We start from the raw sequence: 13,338 nt of genomic DNA on the forward strand, positions 1-13,338 counted from the left end.
CCTAAGTTTGAAACTACTTGTCAGTTCGTGTTGATTAGGCTGCTAATGTATTTTATTCCCCGATGAATAGCGCAACAGATGCATATACTTGTAGGAACTAATTTATCGTCATAATGTTCTGTTGCCATCCTTTATGTTTTAGCAATTTATAACTTTGGCTCATCAACTAGATGAAATGACGTGGATGTGGTGGATAATTTGCCTATATTCCAGTTACACTACTGAGTTTATCATAGCAAAAAATACTCTTTCTTCCCTCAAAAAATTGTGATCAAAGCAAAGCTATGTCAAAAGTACCACCTATATTATTCATGATAACTATGATCGGAGAACCTAGCGGTAATTGGACTTACCCCCGGATAAACATTTAATCCACCCGAATTTCATTGTTGGAGAATGACTTCACGATGGTACCTTCTGTTCCCGTGACTCCCTCGCAGAGCGTGCCTTTCGAAAGGATTGTCGTTTGCCGAAGGGCCGATCGCCTTGTGTCCATCCGTTGTTTATCGCAAGGGCGGAAACACAAAAACCGCTTCGCTTTCTCTAGTTCAGCTGACAGCGAGTGAGTGAGGAAGCGTTATCTGCGGCTAAAGATAAGGGAGATAACATGCTTGAGTCTTTCGCCTCGTTGGATCCAGTACTAATCTGCAAGAAATGTGAAACGTGCCCGACCCTAGAGTGCCCAAGACTTCCACACTTCATCTCTTGATACCCTCAGCGTCACGTTCGCACGCATTTGGACGCCAGCTCGTCCTCAATCGCTTAGTGAGAAGACTGCCCGCGCCTTGCGTTCCTCAGCTGACAAAACCGTGGATACCCACCAGCTTATCATCCTCCTTGTCGTCGTGATTCCAAATTGAGTGATTCATAGCCTATTGCGAATTTCAAAAGGAGCGTCCTCACTCGTGTCCAAGTCCGTGGGAATTTACTCATCGCTACATCCCTTTGGAGCAACAATATCGTCTGAAATGAGAGATATATTTTCCGCGAATGGTGTTTTGTGGACGAAGCCTGCCCGAGACTAGCGTCATTTACATTAGGTAAGTGTATTTAAATTTAACCGTGCCTTGATTTAATTCAGTTATTTTCCTACGCCCATCACCCGAACAAATTGATGGCCCATAGGAGATTGATGTTGCGACGGTGAAGCTTCGGCATGTGTCTTCGCCCCACGGCCACTGCCAATACAAGTACCATCAAAGCGTCTCATTCACGTGGTCTCGATTGTTGACGGTCGCAATTCTCCCATTCCTTTCGGAGATGATGGAATCGGTACTTCGGATCGATTAATGCCAACATTGGATGGGGCCAAAGCCGGGCATTCACTCTGGGACGTTGAACATAAACACAGCCGAGGCGTTACTTGCCTTAAGACGAGTCGATTTGCCAAAAGGAAAGGTAGGTCATTAAGCCCAAAAAGATGCTAATTGTTACTCAGGATCGCGAACTCGCCTTAATAATGGCCATGAAAAATGGATAAAACGTATATTTTAACTTCTTAACCTTTGCCAAGTTATCAACTACCCACACAAGTTCGAATATTTCATCGGCTCCATGATTAAAAAGGATTATTCAATTACTTCTTGATTGCGAAACGTAAAATCCCCATTATTTTTTTATGAAAATTTTGTCCGTCAGAAGTCCGTCTTTTTCAAGTGAAGAAATAAAGGGTAGACATTCTCTCTATCCCGATTCATTCTACCCTTCTTGACGAAATTGTCCTTGATGATGGTAAAATAAATGTTTTTAATTCCAAAAATATCTACCTACGTTACCACTCAGAGCGAAAAAATACCATAACATGGACACTCTTGAAAAACTTAATATTTCCAAATTTTTCAGGTATCCCAATTTGAAGCTATGCAACGATAACGTTTTCCTAAACCCCTCGTTTTTAAAATACAAATCCCCACCGCTTTTTCCTAAAAAAAAACCCTTCCCCCTTCCGGGTCACCCTAGCCTCCAGAGGCTCAAACTGATTTTTATTCTCTCAACCCTCCTTCCTTTCCTTCCCCGCCCATTTTTATTCTCTCGGCACGGCCGCCAGCCAGGCCTGGGGAAACAATTCCCTGGGTTCCGTGACCATGAGTTGTTTCGTAAAACCATGGGTCGTTTAAACCCTCTGGAGGTCTGAGAGCCCTGCTCCGTCGCCCCACCTCCTACTCCCATTTCATTTTCGCACTCCTAACTCTCCCAATCCTTTCCTCAACTTCAACTTGCCTATTTCCTCCTGGCACGATCATATATCCGCCCGTACATTTAAGGAACTAGCTTCGGAAATGGCACCGTATCTATAAATCATATTTGTGAAGTCGCGAGTAGACCACAAGGTTGCCAGAGATTGGAAAACGACTAGCGTAAAGCCAATATTGGAAAACGGAGACAAGGAGAAACCGAGCAATTGCATACCCATTTCCCTCACATCCATTTTATGCCCGGCCATGGAATATATATTGGCTAACTCGATCGTGATACACCTCGATGATCAGGATTTATTGATGAAAAATCAGCATAGTTTCCGAAAGGGTAGATCCTGTGAGACACAACTTGTGCTTTTTGTTCATGATGATCTTATTTTATGGGAGAGCAATGTTCTAGTGGACGCAATTTTCCTGTTTTAAGAAAGCTTTCGACATAGCACCCCATGGTAAACTACTTACAAAGGTAGAAGCATATGGTAGAGATAAAAACATCCTGGGCTGAGCTAAAGACTTTTTGAATGGTCGGGTACAAAGAACAGTCATAGATGGTGTTAGATCTAATCCAGTAATAGTCATTTCAGGTGCTTCCCAGGGAGCCACTTTTTGGACCACTTTTATTCCTCCTTTCCTTTAACTACATCGACTCCATGGTTAATGGTAGCATACGTTTATTTGCCGAGGATGCAGCAATTACAGAGATATCCGTCATCTAAACCTAAATGTTATATAACGCTGGTGCGACATTCGGTAATTAGAATTATCCTTCAAAAAGTGCGTAGTGATGAAGTTTTGGAAAAAGAGAAATTCCCCCCAGAACGCCTACTGCATCGGGAACACCGAAATAGCATGCGTGGACTCGATTTAATACCTTTGCGTTACCTTCACTCACGACCTCTCCTGGGTGAAATACAAACGGGGAATTTGTGGACAAGCTAACAAATAATTAAGATTTATTAGAAGGGTACTGGGTAAATTCAAAGAGAAATATTATCTTTCGCTGGTTAGGCCTTATTTAGAATATGCTGGTAATATATGGGACCCTCAGGAAGCTGAAAATGGAGGATGTGGAGCTATTGGCTGTTAAAGAAATAATCTCAAGGACGAAGATCCTAAGGCCAATAAAAAATAATTACGAAGAACTCCTATACCGATATTTCGGTCACCAGGTGACCATCAACGGGGAGAAAATCAAATAGGGAACTTGAACTTGGAGGACGAATGTGCACCAGACACTGTCCACAGGCAGTTGACTTTGGACAGTGCCTGGTGCACATTCTTCCTCCAAGTTCAAGTTCCCTATTTGATTTTCTCCCCGTTGATGATCACCTGGTGACCGAAATATCGGTATAGGAGTTCTTCGTAATTATTTTTTATTGGCCTTAGGATCTTCTTCCTTGAGATTATTTCTCAGGAAGCTGGATAAGCTTCCGAATATGATCGCGTGCAGCGTAGAGGAGTTAGATTTTTAAAACGTTTTTATGGTAAAGGTATCCATATTACTATATATCGTATCCAAAATATTAGAGGAGCTAAGCTGGGAATCACTCACGGAGCGAAGGTTTAAATACAGATTAAATCTTTTGCATGCATTCGAAGGACGTCTCTTTAGCAGTGATGTTGAAAATGCATTCTTACTCCCATCGTGCTACGGTAGGCGAGATCATTTCAATGGAATTAGAGAGATTAAATGTAGAATAGATAGATTTACGATATCATTTTTTCGGCGAACGATAAAGGATCAGAATAACATTGTCCGACCGTGGAAGGGGTAAAAATATTTGGGTTAAAATTAGTCTGGTGTGTATTCACCCCCTGCCACACAGCCTAGCGGTGGATTACAGGTTAGTAAAAAATACGAATGCAAAAAAAATATAGACTAAGCATCTTGACTTCAACATCCCATCTTTTCGTATATTTATGCCACAGGGTGATTAAGCGCGTCACGTTGCCTAAAGAGACCTGAGAAATAGTACTATGTTTTTTAATCCAGCATTAATGTTTTGCGTGTTTTTATTGAATTAGTCCCATCCGACTCATTGCCAAACTTTATACCTGACGTAGTAATATTCATCTTACAAGCGTAACTGCGCTGATTGAAAAACATATAAAATACTTTCACATCAAAATAAGTATCGGGAAATAATTATGGATGTTATTGATATTAGGAAAAATTACAAAACCCAAGCCAATATGTTATTATTAAATGAACATTATCGAAATGGTCTCAAATAAATACCTATTGCACATTCCTAGGTTTGACGCATATGTATTTTATTGAAAAGGGTACACTCACAAGCGTTTTCGCATTTTGGAGGTCAGGTGTCATCAAATATTACAGCTTGACTACATATCTATGAATATAAAGCTAATGCTAAGCTAAGGATAAATTATCATAATGATAAAAAGGGATAAGAATTCCCAGGCAAAACTGCTGGGGCTATTTCACTGAGATTTCTAGACCTTGTAGACTCCTGTGAAAGAATCCCAGAAATATGCAACCTTTACACGGCATGGGCCGATTTCGAGCCGGTAAACATTTTGAAAAGTTGGCGAAAAGAGAAAGACCAAACTTTTCTCGCGCAGAATATTTTTCTTTCAGTTTTTAATATCTAAAACGAGTAAGCTATGAGACCATGGAATCCAAGCTAAAACGCGAATTAATGATTGTTTTTGATTGATGTTGTCCATGGTTTTTCGTCTCGTAGTTATTGAAGGAACCTTTTTCAAACTCTTTTTTTTTAGAGATTTGGGGAGATTATAGGTCTATAGCGGTGTAATTTCTTCTGAGGTGTACTTTACTACAATTTTATAAAAAACGCGCAATTTTAGTGTCTTCAGTGGAATATTATCCTGATATTTTCACCTCACGCGAAGATCTAACTCGCGTATGATAAAATTGTGATATTTTTCATTCATCAAACAAAAATAATTGGTTTATTTTTGTTTATTGGTTTATTGTATTATCTTTATCATTGCTTTAAAACGTATTATTCAATAGTTTATCAGTATCGTACGCTTCTTTAATCAGAATAATATCATCTGTGGATATTATACAAACATTTCCAAACCATGAGTTTGTGACCGGGTATCCGAGCAGTTATGAATATTAAGTATAAAAATTGGGAAATATTCATTAAGCTCTTTACCTTATATATATTAATATAAAATAATTATACATTGAAATTATCAAGTTAAAGGACGATCATCACATCATTTAAATCTCTTCCCACCCTGTAATGAGTTCGTGATTCCGTGAAGAAATGGTTTCTTCAGAGTTTTTAATATTAGATAGGTTTTCTTACGTTATTTACTCAAAATAGATTACTTTCGTATTATCTGCTCATTTTGGTCGATCCTTTGATTCAACCTACATCTGCACGTAGGAAACCTCATCTTTAGTGAAATGTGCCCCGTTAACATTCCAAATTCTGATTTATTGTACGAAAATCCTCTCTATCATAGTTATTTTATTTCGTATTTAGTTGTTTTTGTTTGTAACTGTTTCGTTGGATAGAGAGCATTATTGAATTAGCACCTTATTTTTTAAATTGTTTTTCTGGATTTTGGCATGCGAGAGAAACTAAACAAAGCGTTTGTTGAGCTGAAAACCTGTGTCAGTGATATGTTGGATGACTTTAAATTCGAATCTTAAAAAAATAGACGACCTGTGTTATACATGTATATTACTCATTCTGAAAAATAATCAGTATTTTAATTAACTGCGTACTTAATTTTTGCAATAAAAGAAAGCATAAACAGGAAAACATGGAACATGAACACAGATACCTATATTGGTTTAGTATGCCGTTTTTTACGAAAACAATTAGAGACATTAATAGCTGCTAATGACATCAAATAGGGCTTAAATAGAATCATCTTGATGCATTTAAACATATGTAGGTATGTACGTATGTGCATACATACTTTAGTGTATAAATATACAGGTTTCCATCTGAGTGTGAATGTCGATGTATGTGCATTCTTCCATATATATACATATGTATATGTTTGTGTATATATATATATGTATATAGATGTGTGTTTATATATATATATATATATATATATATATATATATATATATATATATATATATAGATACTAGCTGACCCGGCGAACTTCGTACCGCCTTACAATCAATGAACAGTTTAGTTACACCATTTATAAATCAAGAACGGCTGCACCGATTTTAATCTTACTTGACTTGTTATAATAATATCAGGAAAAAAATTACATAAAACTACAAAAAAAGTATTGTAATGGCTTGTCAGAAAGTGATTTTCTTTATTCAATCTATACACATACACATTTGGGTTTATTCTCTTGAGTCACCTTCTTATATAAAACATTTTTTGGTTTGTTATCAGACGCAAGAACAAATAAAGCGGATGGATTACTAACACGTAAACATGCCACATATAATTTTACATGAGAAAAATATGGGTTTTCTAGATTAGGACCACAACCCCTAAATGATTGGCTTTGTAATTTGTTAATTGTCATCGTGAATACCACACGAATTTGAAATTATATTCGTTTGTACTCATTCACTCTGAAATTGAACTCGTTTGCACTCACTCAAGGGCATATCGGTTGGGATCATGGAAATTCTTGGAATGAGAACTTCCTCATATTTGAATTTTCCTGTGAGTATATTCGCGTTAATCGCATTGGTCATCAGTTTTTTTTATCACCAAATGCGTTTCATTGCATAGTTTTGGTTGGTTTAGGTTTCGCAGTATCATGACAACCGAGCCAACTTTCAGCTGTAAATGACGCGGTGGTAAGCCAGGCACATCCCAGGAGTTTAAAACACAGATGGATAGTTGGTGGCTTTGTCTTCGTTTGTTACACTATCAATAGGTTTGAAATAATTCAGAGTACCAACGATTTGATTCTGAATAACAAAGTATAAGTTATCCACATCTTTGTCCTTAGCCGCCAAAATTGTTCGCTCACTCAACCGTTTTTGATATTTGTGGTTATTAATGATGATCGGGAACACTTTGTTTATAAACTCATCTTTTGATGAAAAGAAATTGCAAAAGTTCCGAAGAAATGAAATCCATCTGCTCGATTCGTCGACAGGAACACGGCCATTACCATTAAGTTTCTTCACGTAGCGCCAGAGATTTAATTATTTCAGGCAAGCGTTAATTTCATCGGCAGCAGTCGATCTTGGAATGACTGGCAGTGCTTGGCGGAAATCGGCAGATAGTAAAATCATTACACCACCAAAGCATTTCGAGTCTATGCGCAGATTTTTCAATGTCCTGTCAAGTGCTTTCAATGCGCGTTCGTGCGTCATCGTGCATTCGTCCTATATGATTTTAGATGACACTAAAATTTTGGCCTTCGCGGACTGTTTCGAAATTTTACATGTCACTAGTTCCTAATTTTGTAGGTTTAACAGCATTTTTACCGTTGAATGAGCCGTACGGCATTCTTCCAACAATGTGGCCGCTATGCCAGAAGGAGCAACTGCTACCACAAGGTCCTATTTCGCACGAAAAATGTTCAAAAGCAATGATACGAGGAATGTCTTCCCAGTTCCACCAGGGACATCCAGGAAAGATAAGCCACCATTTCCATCATGAATTGCCTTCATTTATATATCATATTATTCCTTCTGTTGGGGTTTCAGCTGGTGTGTATTCGTTTGAAATGATTGGTCAAATTCATGTCGATCATATTCACGTTCACGTTCCAATTCTCGATTAAACGCGTCGTTCATTCCACGATCTGGAGCGGAATTCCTAAATTCACTAATAAACTGCCGCACACGAGGTAACACGTCTTCAATCAACAGCAAAGCCTGGTTATGCATCTCCTCATTTACCTCAGCATCGAGATTTCTTTAACTTAAAAGAATTCGATGTAAAATGTCCTCTGACGTGTTACCCTTGTATTTGTTCCACAGGTCACGTGGATTGGAAGGGAAGCATGCCGAAAGGATGATAGCAAATAATGTGCGTATCTGACTTGGAGATGCAGAAATAGTTGCTTCAGCCAATGTCGCGTCCCAATGATTATCGTTTTCAAGCAAATTGAACTCTTGACATGCAGCGCGAAATGTTGGGTCCACTATACCATTAACAGATCGTAGTGATTCGAACTATGTTGGCCCTCGAACATTCACCAGTAACAACCGCAAATAGAAGCGTTCAGCATTCTTCGGATGAACTGAGTAAATATGGCAAAGGGCATCAGCAGAACGCCCATCCAGACATTTCAACGTCACCTTGCTTCTGATACTGAAATTTCTTCGATGAAGCCATACGATAAGATACTATAACGATACTTTATTTGTTATTCTGCGCTGAGATGAATCCAAAAAAAACAGGTATCATTAAAATCGACGATACGATAATTTTACGATATTTTAATGGTTTTTCTGTTCTTCTGGGCTGGATCGTATCGAAAAAACCAGCCATCATTAAAATCGGCACAGCCGTTGTCGAGTTTTAAATGGTGCAACTAACACGATTCAGGACTTTGTTTTATATTATATATTTAAAATAGTCACGGCTATAGTAACAACAAACATATCACTCTTGTTGCAAGATTGTACTGGAAATGGTAGTGGTAAAATATGCATTTTTCTTAAGTCCGATAAGTGAATACTAGATCATTTGATGTCGAATTTTTAGTTCTTTAATGAGGCTCATGTACGGTGCGTGACCTTGCCTGTTTGTGTAATGTGCCTGCCTGGAGTGGATGCACCCCCTGCCGTACACCTTTCCGGTGGCTTGCAGGGTATTATGTAGATGTAGATACAGACCCTCGCCCCATGAATTATTTCCAACATAGTTCCCCTTATATTTTAGATACGCTGATAAGTTTACCCTTCAAACGTTTTGCAAATCCACCTCCTCTTCCCCGAACACGATCGATCTCTGTCGGAAATCAAGGAGACTCCCACCTCGAGAGTTCATTTTCGTATTCCGGCGGTGGCAATATTATGCATCATGGAAGAAATACGAATATTTTCATCTGTGTATGTATGCTGTGGTAAACGGAGTCCTGTTTGGGTGCTATGTGGAGAACACTTCAAGTAGAGCATGCCGTCCGTCGAATGGGTCGTCTAACTGTGAACCCCTAGGCGTCTCTCATTTATAATGGGCTAATCCCGACCCTGGGTTTCTTTTTTTCACCCTCCCCCCACGGAGTTGGATTGACTGCCTAATTGGATCGCGTGCAGCGTAGAGGAGCCACATTTCTAAAACGCTGTTATCATAAAATTAGAAGCGTATCCTAAATATTAGACGAGCTAGGCTGGGAATCACTCACGGAGCGAAGGTTAAATTATTGATTGAAGCTCTTGCATAAATTGGAGGGGGTCTCTTTAGCAGTGAAGTTGAAGATGTATTAATGTTCCCATCGTACTACGGTAGGCGAGGTCATGTTAGTAAAATAGGGAGATTAAGCGTAGAACAGATTGATTTAAGATGCCATTTTTTCCGCAGATGATTAGGGATCATAATAGCCTTGTCCGACTGCGTCAGGAGTAATAATATTCGGATAAAAATTAGTCTGGTGTGTATTCACCTCCTGCCAAACACCCTAGTGGTTGCTTGCAGTGTACATAAATAAGTAAAAACTCCCTAAACATCCTTCCCCTTCCAAATTACCCACCTATTGCTAATGGTGAATTTAGAAATTGCATTGCACTACAGCTAGTAGTAGCAGTATTTAGGGGAGGCGACCGACCGCTGAGGTCATTTGCGCCCTAGGGGATGGACAGGAAAGGATGAAGGGTGGAGAGAAACCCGGCGTCGGCATTAGCCTACCTTTTTACGAAAGGCGCCAAGGGGTCCGCAGCTTAATGACCCATCCGATGGACGGCGTATTCACTCAAAGTGCCCTCCACAAAGCACCTCAAATAGGGATCGAGATACCTCTGAAAAATATACAACACCGCCGGGATTTGAACCCGGTCCCTCAAGGTGTGAAGCCAGTACGTTAGCCCCCGCACCATCTTGATCTGCAATGCTAGATCATGTTTCCGGTGGACAAGAACTATTTCCCATGATGAACGATTTCTCAGGAATTGTCTCCGTTTAATATTTGAAGAGAACTTTTGGGAGATAAAGCCAATTCTTGGTGAGATAAACCAATGGACTATTTTGATAACATGCACTCAAATATTTTGATCAAAAATTATCTTATCCCCTCACGTATTCCATTATATTTAATAGGAGACTATTTGAGAATTGCGAATTCCCTGTACTCATATTATTTATCCGATGATAACGATTGATGCAGGGAAAAATTCTCAGATAGGACTAATGAGGTGATTAGGGTGATTTTTCTAAATTTGCAGAGTCCTAATAAAAACATCTAGACAACATTATATGATGATTATATTTGAATAACATTGATGGTGTTTCAAACTAATCTGTAAAACAAACCAGTGAAACCATCAAGTTAAAAATGTCAAATATTTTACAAGTACACGTTTTCTGTCAACATAATGGCAGTATCTGACGTGCAATTCCCATGTTCGACGTAATGACTTCTGAGATCTCTATAATTTCATTTTCATGTCAAACCGTTTTCCTTCCGGTCTGTAGTCATTCTTTCACTCGTTGCAATGCGAAGGAATCCCTTTAGTAACTTCTCAAGTACACACACGCATAATTGGTTAAAGATTAATATTTTGCGGGCTATCTCTCAAACAACCCTCGAAAATTTGCTAGAAATATGTTAACACTGAAATTTGGATCAATCGTTTTGCTTTGATTTGGTCGGTCGTCATGAAGATCAATTGTCGTTCCTATCGAAGTGTTCTGGATCACAACGGACAGTGAGCAATGTTGATGCTAAAATAAATTGGTGGGAACCAATTTCCTCGATTAGCTGACTTTTAGATAATTGCTTTAACGTTTAATTCGATTCCTCTCCTTCGGTACCTTAGAGTGTACGGCAGGAAATGGAAGCACCACTTGGTCTAATCGTACGGGGAAAATGTGGTTACGCGATTTGAATTGCAATCCAATAATCCGGGGATTTTTTTGATTCTAGGTCTACAGTTTTTCTCATACATGCAAATCTCCTCCTTCATTCGATTTTTCATTGAATACTACCCGCTTGCAATCTGCAAGTGCCACGAAGTTTAATTACTAAAAGTGCGGAAAAGAAAAGTCCCTACTTCTTTGACCATTTTGGTCCAATACACTTCATAGCTACGTAAACTGTTCCGCCTCCTCTAGTTTAGCCCTTCTATTTTAATGTTAAGCTTAGCCTTTGTCTTTCCGGAAAATTGTATAACCTTTGTTTAATTTATATTAATTTCTAATTTCAAATCTATCACACTGAATTACAAATTCACTCATTTGCAACCCCTTGTTTGACCGACAAATTACCTCATGAACGGCTGCAAGTTTACTTTGTAAATAAATGCTGGAGAACGTAAAAATATTCTGAATCCATGATAAGATTCCCACAATACGAGGTATTTCCACAAAGTAACTTCCGTTATGCTATAAAAATAATACTGGAACAATTACAGAAAATTAATTATTTTCATCTCAAAACTAGATATCTCTACCATTTTATAAATATTTCCCTTACAGATTTAAACATTTGTCATATCTCTGAGCTAGTTTCCAAATTTATTCTTTATAAAATTCTGCCGCCTGAGATCGCAGCCAACCGATGACTGCATCTTGAATTTCCTCGTCGAGACAAGTACAAAACATGTGGTAGCCTAGCTTTTCAGTCGGATTTCCATGCTAAACAGAGTCGTGTGTGTAAATATATATATATATATATAAAATATATATAATATATAATTATATATATATATATATATATATATATATATATATATATAAATCTGTGGAAAACTTTCTTAAGATTTTGGATACCATAAAACGCCGGTTTTCACGAACTTTTTCATCATTTTTCAGGTGCAGTTATTTCTTCACCACAAACAGGCACTCACCTCTGTCATCACCATGGACATGTGTGTTCACTCTTAGGCGAACGACAATAGCTGTTGTCACTCAACGCATTTGGTCCGTACAAAGCACGACGATTAATGTCAGAAGCTTTGAAGTTTTTTTTATCAGTATTTATTTTATTTATTTATTTATTTATTTATTCAGTATAAGTCCGAAAACAGCACATTTAGGCCTTTACATCGAACTATTAACAACGATAACAATGTCAAATTTACAAACACCCAAGCCCTAGATGGAGGGAAACTCACCCAGGCGGGAATCGAACCCGCGACCCTTGGAATGGCAGACGAGGACGTTACCCCGCCGCCACCGGGGCCGACGATAAAAACCTTATCACTGAACAGAGTTCACATTTGGCGGGAATTTCCATTAAATAGTTAATTTTGACTTGTTACTGATGTTGAACAACCGACAAGCGACTTTCCAACCACTGCAGAACGAGACGTGCTGACCTACTGTGTGCGTGAATAGAGCGACCATTCGGATTCCTCCTCTACTTCTCACACTATACAAGTACTGTACAAAAACGGAGGTTACTTTTTGGACAGCCCCCGTATCAAATAATTTAATTAATTCGACATGAAAAATCAAACTCAGGTAAAATTTTTTTATCAAAAATCAAAATATGAGGAATAGAATAAAATTAGTCTTCAGATGTAGTTTGGTTCAAGTTAGAAGAGTGGTCATCGTTTCGTAGTTTCCATAACTACATAGAGTAAATCATAAGTCATGGCGTTGGTCTTTACACAAAACAAACAATTCCAGTTAAAATGACATATTTCATAGTTTTACTGCATAAATATGGGGGCTTCATATATAAATATTGGTTGAATGGCAAGCTTAATCATTGGAACGTGCGACATCTGACCATAGGAACCCTTAGTTCTAATCTGAATGAATCTTGACACTCCTAGATAAACCCTAAAATTGCAATTTTTCGTATTCCAGAACCCCGTGGGAAACCAAAGAGAAGCAAGGAGCTTGGTTTGATCCATGTACCCTTAGTACATGAATCCCATGCGACTTAAGGTTAAGTGAGCTCAAACAAAAAAGGTGACCTCAAGTCTCACTTTTCAAAACCTGTCGTCGGAAATGTTACCGTGATGGAATATTATTGCAGAGTTTCTCCATCCATACAAGAAGTCCACCTAATTTTGTTTAGGTAAGTATTT

Source organism: Hetaerina americana, unplaced genomic scaffold (genome assembly GCF_022747635.1).
Source record: "Hetaerina americana unplaced genomic scaffold, ioHetAmer1.1.p SCAF_109, whole genome shotgun sequence".
Lineage (NCBI taxonomy): Eukaryota > Metazoa > Arthropoda > Insecta > Odonata > Calopterygidae > Hetaerina > Hetaerina americana.